The 11791-nt window shown below is 35.5% G+C and overlaps 1 protein-coding gene across 1 annotated transcript in view; it reads right to left on the bottom strand.

Annotated features, from left to right (window-relative positions):
- Positions 1–10519, bottom strand: part of LOC113085666 (CUGBP Elav-like family member 4) — a gene marked incomplete at its 3' end in the record, with an annotated part of 45763 nt that extends 35244 nt beyond the window's left edge. The window contains exon 1 of the mRNA XM_026255227.1: positions 10218–10519. The remainder of the gene's footprint in view (positions 1–10217) is intronic.
- Positions 10520–11791: the final 1272 nt, after the last annotated feature.

The raw sequence follows: 11791 nt of genomic DNA on the forward strand, positions 1-11791 counted from the left end.
AAACAGACCATGAAGATGCATAAAGCAGTGCTCCGAAAGAGCGTGGCACAGAAAAGCACGGGAGATTATGCACAGAACAATCCAAAGTACCACCTCTGAAATAAATGAATAAGTATGAGACACCCCACATAGAAAAAGAGGACAAGTAGAAGAAACAGAATAAGCCAAGAGCCAGGAGACAGAGAAATGGATGGAGGGAAGAACAAATACAGCAGGAGGGTTAGATGTCTGCCAAGCTGCCTGGACACACTCTGGCCTCATCTCTCCAAGCCTCCCCCCTCCCCTCCTGTGGCCACCAAATCATGACTTTACAAACCCTGCTTCCATTCCAAAACACACACACACACACACACACACACACACACACACACAAACACGTAGTTAGTGTATTTAGAGCATGCAAAATCTACTGTCTCCTCAACTCTCTGCCTGCATAAGAGAAAGAGAGCAAGAGAAAGAGGGGACAGGGATAAAACGAAGTACAGCAGGAGAACAGGATCAAGAGAGACAGGATGACACAGCAAATGTGTGACAGACAGACAGCAAAAGAAATTAAGTGTGGAAGGAGGTGATGAGAAAGAACCAGGCAGAGACAAGGGAACAACAGCAGCTGAAATAACTGACAGAAGAGATGGATGTGTGTTTTCCGTTTGCAAACACTGGAAAAAAAAGGGTTAAAAATGGTTTTCTCTGAGAAATTGCTAGTCAGTTTCACAATAAATTACAAAGAAATGGCAAGTACACGTACAAATGTAAAATAGAAACTGAAGCAGAAATACTGAAATAGCACTTTCTTGTAAAAAAAAAAGAAAAGAAAAGAAAGAAAGAATTCCAGTAATATATACGGTGGCACTTTTTTGTAAAAAATACAAAATAATCTATAAAAGTAGTATTATATTATTTTATTATTAATATTATATTCATATATTTTATTTAAATGAGTATATTTAAACACTTTGTTTTTGTTATAATTATTATTATTATTTTTACCATTGGTAGTTTTTTCGGTCCCACTTTATATTAGGTGGCCTTAACTACTATGTACTTACATAAAAATAAGTACAATGTACTTACTGTGTTCATATTGTATTGTAAAGCACTTTTGCTGCTATTGAGGTGGGATAGGGGTAAGGTTAGGGAGAGGGTTGGAGGTATGGGTAAGTTTAAGAGTGGGTTAAGGTGTAAAGTATGGGTCAACAGTGTAATTATAGATGTAATTACAGAAATTAAATACAGATGTAATTACATGTATTTTTTTTAAAAGCATTTGCCAATGTAAAAACATGTACATAATAAGTACATTGTACTAAATTATTAATTAAAACATAAGTACATAGTAGTTAAGGCCACTTAATATGAAGTGGGTCCGTTTTTTCTAAAGACATTGTTATATTTTTGTTATATGCTAATATATTGTTTTATAAAAATATGCATAACACAATTTAATATGTTTTTGTAACTGTATACATATCTTTGTAACTTTTGATGCTTCCTGCTGAATAATTCTTTTTCTGACCCTAAACTTTCAACAGTAGGGTGATTTAATAAAAATTCTAATCAATATAATGGGATTAGTATAAAACAATTAAAAACAAAATAAATAATAATTTATTTTTAAAAAATCCTTTGTAAAATCTATGTCCCTGTGGATGCAAATCAAATGGGTTTTACTACTGTGGCCATTGTGAGCAGCCTGTGATCGAATTTCCCTGCAGTATTGAATTCCAAACTGCACAATTCAACTTGAATTGCAAACTGCATAATCAAGTATTTGAACCATCAAGCGATTTGTTGATTTTACCCAGAAAAAAATAAACAAGAAATTCATAATAAATCCATAATAAAAGTGCAAAGAAATTCTGCTTTAGATATGGCATTCAAAGAAGGTCAAAGTAAATGAGAAACGCTGTGCAAAAATAATATACCAATATACCACAATCACAGACACTGCTACTCGGATGAAATGAGATTTCCTCCAGTTTCACAGAGGTTGTGCCACCAAAATAACAAAGAAATAAACCAGTGCAGGCAGAAATAAAGTCAGACAGAATGACCTCCTCAGGGAAAACTAGTCCTGTCATAATAGGGCTTAATAAATGTTTTTAAAAAACAGCAGCTCAATTTTGGACTATGAAAAACCTGTTTAAGCAGCGTAACCCTGAAAATTCTTGAAAAGAGATGAAAGATTTCCAGTTGACTAACAGCTTCAAGCATAAATGCCATGAAAGAGGGAACCTGAATGTGAAGAAAACATACAGGTGAGAAACAGAGCAGAAAGTAGAACGAGTTATAGAGAGAAAGAGAGAGACATAAAGACAGAGTAAAAGTGTGTCTGATCCAGCACCCTGGACAGCGCCTATCGATCGGCTCCCAGCACACATCACCACAACTTTCACAGATTGCTATTGAGAAGTGACCTGTAATGCAATTACTGCCCAATGCAGAGCCGAAGTGGCCATCAATAATTAAAAGGCAGCCAAGTCACGGCCTGCAATTGCGCCTTTATTTCCACTTCGCTGTTGTTGCTGTGTCTGCTTGCCCTGGCTTCCAAACTGTTGCGCCACTGGGTCTCGAATAAGATTTGTGAAAATGCCTTCAATAAAACCAATCACATCGGACAAATGTCCTTCGCTGCAAAGTTTATTATTCCACCGGCATATTGCTCAGACCACAGCGCAGTCGTATTAACCAGCAACAAATCACCACATGCAACTGCTGTCTGCTCCACTCCACTATTAAGAGTGGATATGTCAACGTACCTATTGTCTCATCTGCTCCGGGTGCCCGCACAGTGTTTATATGAAGTCAGCACGACATTGGCTGCAAAGGAAAATTGTATTTCCCCGCCCCTCTTTCCTGGGCCATGGTGCTGTCATAAGCATTTTTCACAGTGAAATCTCAATATAGAGCGTCTCTTCCGTATTACATAATGTTGTAATCTGTACAGCGGGCCCCCACAGTAGAGGCAACGAGCTCTAGAAGTTGAGAAGAAGAGCTATTTCGTCTATTTTTCATGATGACAGAGGGGTATTTGTCAAAGCGTCTCTCGCAGTGACGGATTCTCAGGTTTAATCACTGAACTGTGAGTCATTATGTAAGGACTGTGAACTCGCAGGTGATTGTGAGTAAGGTTCTCATGCAAGAAGGAGGTCAACCGCAGTTTCAGAGAGATGAGGTGAAGCACATGAAAACGTGTTCAGGAGACATATCAACCCAAAATCAAATGAAAAACAAAAACAAACAAACAACAAAAAAATATATATATTAAGTATTGTGAAGAAAATTTATTGGAATTGTGACATTTTCATGACAAATGCACACATTACACTTATATTGTATATTCCAAATACAACAACTATGGTTTTAATTATGATTTAAATAAGCATAAATGATAAGGCAGTAAAATAAACACTACGGGCATATGGGGTGCCCTGGAACTCTCAATTGCCTATTCACCCTTTGTGCAAACTAATCCTTCCCTCTGAGGAATCTCCCTCCTCTGCTTCAGTCATCTATCTTTTTCTTCTTGAGCATTCATACAAAGCTTTATCTATTTACAACTGTTTGGGCTAAGGATCTTAATGAGGATGTGCATGTTTTATTTTCGGATCAGATATGGGGAATGTTTAAACTGTCTTCTAAAAACCCTAACCACCAAATGATTCATTGGAAATTGCTGCATAGGGTTAACTTGACTCCAATGAAATATTTTCATATGAATCTGTCATCTTCTCCTAAGTGCTATCTCTGTCGCAAGGATCTTTAGGCACTTTTGTGATGTTATTTTTTTTGGTTCTCACAGAACCTTTCTTATTTGTTGGGTAATAAAATATGTTTGACTCCACGCCATTTTTTTCATGAATGACTTTTGGGACCTCACCTTGTCCGTCCAACAAAGATGTTTACTGTTAGCTGCAGCAAAATAGTTGCTAGTCAATCGTTTGAATCCTCACACAATGGACAGACGAACCTGGGTGGTATATTTGTTAGACATTATCTCGATGGATCTCGTATACATGGACCTAATGTGAAAACTGTTAATTTATGGTATTCATCTTTTAATGTCGTTTCATCTTTTATAAAGGGGGTGGGATGGGTTGAACATTTCAACATTCAACAATTGCTTTCTGTTCTATACCATTGTTCACAGAAGAAATTTCAATAAACAGTTTTTAACAAAAAAGAAATCATTCTAATATGCGGCTCAAATAACATTTCTTATTATTATCAGTGTTGAAAACAGTTGTTTTATAAAGTTTAATATATTTGTGGAAAACGTAATAAAAACAAACTCCGGATTCTTTAATAAATATCAAGTTCCAAAGAACAGCATTTATTTTAAATACAAACCATTTGTAACATTCTAAATGTCTTTACGATCGCTTTTGATCAATTTCTTGCTGAATCAAAGCATTGATTTCTCAGAAAATCTATCAATCAAATAAATAAATAAATGACTGACTCCAAACTCTTAAATGGTAGCGTAAATTGTGGATACATATGATATCTTCACAAAATATATCTTACATAAAATATTTCATATTAAAATTTAAATAAATGAGTTGGATAGTGATAGAAGAGTGAAGAGAAAGCGACCAGCACGTGTCCAGTACATGTGAAATTCAGAAATTCATTGAAAATAATGTTTAAAAGATCATTCCAGCATGCACCTAAGATTAACTACAAGAAAGCGGTCATATTTTACATTTTACACATTTTAGGCATCACTTCAGTTTGAGTCATTTTCTAGTTTCAATTATTTTAATATTAATCTAAAATATGGAAAACAGTAATAATAAAGAACAAGCAACTAACTTTTTATTCGTAGTGTAAGATTAACATGTTTCTGTAACTAAATACAGTAAAATAGAGAGGCCACGCACATCAGTTTAAAAAACAAAACACATCCAAAGGTCTCCACACTTCCTTTTCCCTGTGCCTCTCTCGAGGGGAACAGGTCTACATTGACCAGTCGGCAGACTTATTGAAAGAGCTGCCACAAAAGTAGGGCACGCGGTTGGTCAATGGTATGGATTTCTGGGTCTGTAGCATGTCTCACACAATCGCCAGAAAGAGAGAGTGAGACAGAGAGAGAGCAAGAATGCAAGTAAATGAACAGGAATCAGAGCAAAGAGCCACATTGCCCGCTGCTTCCTCTTCTGTCCTTCTTTCTTTCTTCCCTTCATATGTTTCAAACCTCTCTTCCATCCCTACTTTATTCCCATTTCATTTCTGTTCCTTGAGGCACGACTCAGGCTCATATCAGAAATCAGAGCTGGTATAGGTGTGTGTGTGTGTGTGTGTGTATACCTTTATGAGTTGCAAAATGATCCATGTTGTGTTTGCTTATCCACAGACTGACAGTATGTACTATTAAGGATCAATGGACAGTATATTTATGTGTTTGAGAATATAAATGCATGTGAACAGTTTATGCATTTTTGTCTAGATATGTTTGTGTGTACGTGGGAGCTGAGGTAAGTTTATCTTTAGATATGTTCAGAATTGAATACTATTTCTGAAAAGAAGTAACATGCAGTGTGTATACAGTGCAGTACTGTGCCAGTTTTTTGTAGGCGTGAGGACTCGAATGATGCAACATTTGCCAGAACGTGCAACCAGAGTGCACTGTGTGAAATACTGTATACCATAATGCAATGCGATCAACTTGACATTCTATTATGACAAATGAACAAAAACAATATGAAACGAGTTCTCTTTTGACTGCATTATTTGATTGGCTGTCAAAAGAGATTTTTTTTTAAAAATACAAAATGGGATTAAAAATATAAAATAACTATTTATTTATTCTTTTTAAAAATTCTTTATTGGAGTTTTTAACTGATATTAAATAATTCTCACAATAAAAATGAAAGAAAATTGATGATCAATTTATTTAATACTTTACTGGAGTTTTTAAACTGTAATTTCAATAATTCTATCAACAAAAATGACACACACACAAAGTCAAATGTACCTTGTTTAACCAGGTATTAAATAAATACATGCATGCATATATACATAATTGCATACAGATTTCTAAAATAATCATTTTGAACATAGTCATGGTGTGAATCTGTGTATGACTATGCCACAACAAGCATTACAGCCCGAGTCTCCGGGAAATATTTCCACATGAATATTCATCCACATGAATGCGTATTTGTTAACATTTTGCATTTGTGCGTTGCAGTGAGTAAAAGCTGCTCCGTTTGTACTCATGCGTGTGTGTGTGTGTATTTAAACGTGAGCCAGAGTGTGTCTGTGGGTGTGTACACACACCCTCCCACTGATGAGGCCCAGTGCCAGAATCAATAGAGTGCTTCTGAGGCATCATACAGAAGTACGAGAGTGGCCAGAAGAGATTTTAATAAATGCAATGTGCATAAGAGCATGGCCTGGCACTGCCATCAACCCCGTCCCCCCAAAAAAACAGTAAATATGTACTCTATAAAAAGAATTCTGTAAATATGTATCACAATATAACTTCAACACACACACACACACACACACACACACACACACACATAGTATACACACACATTAAAAATTTTAATAATTACACATTAATTTAAGAAAATACATTTAAATAAAAAAAATATATATACATTCATGAAGCAGCACAATTTTTTTTTCCATGCTCAAAATAAATTACATTTTAAATAAATTAAAATTTAAGAGAGTTATTTTGAATTGCATTATTACCTAACAATATTACGGTTTAATTGTATTTTTAATCATATCACATCAATAATTGCTGCCTTGATGAGCATTAGAGATGTTCCAGAAACACAGTTTTAACATGTCACAATTATCATTAACAAGGAATTCCTTTTTTTGTTGTTTATGTACTTCATACTTAAGCTTCAGTTTCAATGTACCACGTGCAAAAATTGGCAAAATGTTATTCAGAAATAATTACTATTTGACAATCGTCACCACATTAACATATGATCACCTATGTTTACTTACAAATGGATATTTAGTTACCAGCAGCTTCATGAATGAAACTAAACCTACATGCTGGGATAATCGGTCACGAGGTACAGTACCAGTACCGATGGTGTAATTGTAAAGGTCAAAAAGGGAAAATGTGGCATGTAAAAGGGAAAATGGTCATATACAGTAAAGCTAAATTAAGCTTATTGTGTGAGGAACCTTGACTAACATTAAACAAGTTATAAAGAATATTATATTAGCCTGGAAAATGTGAAAAATGATTATATACCTATATGTAAAACCCAGCAAAAAAATTTGGAATCATACCAGAAGGTAATACACCTTTAACCAAATTACACTTATAAACACTACATTCTGTCCTGAATTACTTTATAGATGCAATATTGTGATGGCAGAAAAGCTCGAGAAGCACAATATAATTGTTCATTTGATTTTATTCAGTGAGGTGATCCCAAACAAAACAAAGGAAAGCATCACACAGATTCAGGCTTTAAGCTAACAGGCACAACGCGTTTTTCACCATTCATTTGAGCTGTGAAGGTCCACGAGCAGCCCACTCTCTCTGACTCTTTCTGACTGACTGGGGCTTGGGAGGCTTCTTGCACTTGACAGAACTTTCTAACATAAGAAACACTTTCCTAAAAACCATCAAAATGTCAAGTGAAGTGGAAAAATGAGAGATTACTGCATAGAGGCTGAGAGGGGTGGACAAAGAGAAAGAAAGGAATGGAAATGGTGGGATGGCTCAAGATTCTCCAGCAGATAAAACACCTAAAACGATCCAATGACTTTTCTTCGTCTCCAGACTTATTTATTTTTCTTTCTCTCGCTGTCGGTTTCTCTCTTTCTTTGTTTACTTAAGCATTTACTATTCACAACAAAAAGAGAAGTGGCCATGATGGCTCATACGGTACACATGAAAATTTTTAAATCAGCTGTGTCCCCTACAAACAAAACAATTTGATAACTGGGATAACAAATGGAGATTTCTGCTTATACTGTAAATATCAATTAAATATCTCAAATTGTTATAGGGTTATTATAGTTAGAAAAAAAAAAAACACCTCCATAAAATGCATTGCCGTTCAGTTGTAAGTAATCTTAAAGATTCCTAAATGCATCTACTTTCGGAAGGCCAAATAAAGTGCTTTTGCTTTCGCCTAGATACACACAGCATCTCCCTGACATGGCTGCAGTTAATGAAACCATGCCTTCTTTTTTGGCGTGTACATTTGGGGAGCATTATGCAAATATTTCCACATTCCACACTCCATTGACATGTAGGGGTGTGTTTTAATGAGCCGTTTTAGGGGGCGTGGCAGAGTCTTAACTTTAATAAAAAAAATATCTCTTTGGATATTAGAATTTAGCCTTCGCAACTTTACAGATCTTCCTTATGCACCAAGAGCTTGTAACACTCCAAAGAGAAAGGAAAAATGTAAATCGCATCATATGAACCTTTTAATATGTGCTCCGACATTTCTCATAAAATTTTTCCAAACCCAAATTATCTCAGCTATACTATCCATATTCATTTTCCAGCTCTATTTCCCCATTTAAAAAAAAAATATATATATATTTCTCTTAAGAAATTATAGGAGAAACATCCAAGACAAAGACTAAAATGAAACCCAACCAAGAACTCTATTACTGTAAGTCTCCTGAGCCCTGAATGAGCAACCCGAGCGATAAAACTCTCCTCAGGGTAATTAGTATTCTTATGAAATATTTGTGATAGGCAGAGCCTTCGATTGAATTCATTTGCAGCTGCTGCGTGTGCATTTCTTGCGAATAGATGTGCTCATAATAAGACGATCAAGGGCTTTTCTTATTACAATCAACATCTAACATGATGACTTACACATTCATGGGGGTGGGAGATGAGCAAAACGTGTATGGCTGTGTGAGCGTTTTTACAGAGTGAATATTCTCTGCACTAAATGAAAGGAAGTGGAACTCCAGCAAAGAAACTCCCCCTGCATTCAACATCTATGATGTCATAATCACTCGCATCAAAGGCATTCCGCTCGCCACGGCAACTGTCATTCTCCCTGGAGACGTCATTAAAACAGAACACACCAAACTGAGCAACTTTAAACACGCACACACACACTGCAACCAAATAATGTTAGATCGGGACAGCAAGTTTGTACTAACCTAAAGAGGAGTGACGGTGTAATACGTACACACACACGCCTGCAGACATTCATACGGCATGCTCACACACACACACACACACACACACACCCGCTCAGAGACACTACAAGACACTATAAATAGGACAGCTCTAATCTGGTGCTGTGTAGTTCTTGCCCTTGGGTACAAGGCTCTTCCAGAAAGAAAGAGAGAGAGAGAAAGAGAGAGAGAGAGAGAGAGAGAGAGAGAGATTAAGAGGAAAAGGAAGGGTGGGTATGAGAAGTGAGTGAACGAGATTGAAAATGGAGCCAAAAAAGGAGAATTATCACTTTTTGGCAAAACACACACACACACACGCACACGCGCACATACACACTTTCAAATGTTCCAAAACTTGGGGCTCTGCAAGATTTTTCTTTATGTGTACTTGAACAAAAATACAGTAGAAACAGTTATATTGTGAAATATTATTGATATTTAAAACATATTTTATATTGTAGGTCATTATCTAAAGTTAATTTATTCCTATGATGGCAAATCTGAATTTTCAGCAGCCGCTATCCCATACTTGATCCTTCAGCAATTATTCTAATATGCTGATTTTGCACTTAAGAAACATTTTATTTATTATTATAAATTGTGAAAACGTTCTACTTAATATTTTTGTGCAAGCCATAGCCCATTATTATTATTATTATTATTATTATTATTATTATTATTATTATTATTATTATTATTATTATTATACTGTATTAGAAAAACGTGTATTCAGCAAAAAGTATTAATAAAAAAATATTTGAATGATAGTATACATTTTAATATATTTCTTCTAGAGATATATATATATATATATATATATATATATATATATATATATATATATAAATGTACAAATATTCCATATAGGCTCTGAATTACTATGAGTTCGTAATACTGCATGTATAATACAAAAAAAACAACAACAACAACAAAAAAGTGCTATAATGGTTTTTATACAGAGTTCAGCATGTCACACTGCAAACTTCCCAATAGTATTATATGTCAACTACCCATTTGTACTGGTGTGCATGCGTTTTGTTATTTGCGTGTGTTTATGTGCCAGTTTGAAAGTGATGACCTACCCCAGGTAGCGTCTTCTGCTCGTGGAGCGCGGTCTGAGCTTTTAGCGCTGATTCTCTTGCACAGTATGTGAGGAAGGCACACCCTGAGAGAGGAAATAACAGAGACAGAGATAAATTAAAGACAGGTCAGAGAGGTTGAGACACAAGCAGGTGTCCGTTTGAGCAGAGCTGGGCTCTCTACCTTCATTTTGTTTTCGCCAACTCAGGAAAGAAAAACAATGTTATTACATTTGTGCAGTAGACACAGAGACATAAAAGACAGAAGAGAGATGAAGAGGTTCTGAGAGCACATGCCCACAGCCATACACACTCACGCTCCCCAGAGAAAGGAGAGTGAGCACAAATATGTGTGTGTGTGTGTGTGTGTGTGTGTGTTTGAGGAAGAAAATATGCAGCTTCTTTTCTGGCTACAAGGCCATGCTGGTATCAACATTTAACTGAGTATGTTTTTGTATTCTTTCTCATTAATTTGACAGACAATAAGGATGCACTGTTTAAGAATTTTTGGCCTAAGAAAAAAATGCTGATAAAAAAAAAAACAGATAAAAAAAAAATAATAATAATAATAAAAAAACAAAAACAAACAACAACAACAAAAAAAACAGTCACACTAAGAATTATAAGTAAAATCAGGCTTGAAAAATGTAGTCTACAAAAAACAGCTTGGTTTGAAATCTCAGCCTGAAATATAGATAGATCAAGTTCATGTATAAATCAACAATTGGTACTAATATACGGATTTACCAATGCTGAGATGGTGCATCTTATCCAAGTATACAAGATTTTGCACAAACCATAATTTAGCAAAATCATACAGAAATGCTAGCAGATGCAAATGAACAAAATATGCTACACGATAAAAGGAAAAGCCAAAACAACAACAACTAAATGTTATGGAAGTGATCAGAGAGAAGAAAGAGTGAAATAGCGTGAAAGTTCATTCAAGCACGACTGATGAGATAGGATCTTTTTCTCAGCTTTCATGGCCTGCAGCAGCTCACAGCTCTGTCTTTAGGTTCAGTGTGACAAGACGACAATCTTCCCGTCCCTCCACAGAAAATCTGCCCTACTGTGCATCAATGTGTATTCGTGTTAACGTACAGCTTTACAAACAAGCACTCAATCTCATATGATGCTAATCTCACCCGGCTGCAAGAAACCGCTAAGGTAGTTTGCTAAAAACAACAGTGAATCACTTGAGCATCAACTTAATCAAAAATCCCACGGGGATAGGAACTGAGTGGAATAACCACTGAACAAAAGCTGAAACGATTAGCATTGCATTTGTACACGAAGTAAGCAAATTTGAATATGCAAAAGCATGTTAATAGATGCTAATGTTTATGCTAATCTGGCATTAATATAAAAAAAATGCTAATATATTAATATGCTGAGTAAACATGATAATCGGGCACTGACATTTCTGCCTGCATGCTAATAGTGTCACAAACAACGATAAGATGAAAAAGCTGATTGCCAACCAAAATGGAAAATTAAACCATTAATTTATTCTCAAACAAACCCTTGTTGCATTATGATGCTAATCTTTTCTTTTTAAAACCAATAAAGAAAAA

The sequence above is a fragment of the Carassius auratus genome, unplaced genomic scaffold (genome assembly GCF_003368295.1).
Source record: "Carassius auratus strain Wakin unplaced genomic scaffold, ASM336829v1 scaf_tig00042146, whole genome shotgun sequence".
Taxonomy (NCBI): Eukaryota; Metazoa; Chordata; class Actinopteri; order Cypriniformes; family Cyprinidae; genus Carassius; species Carassius auratus.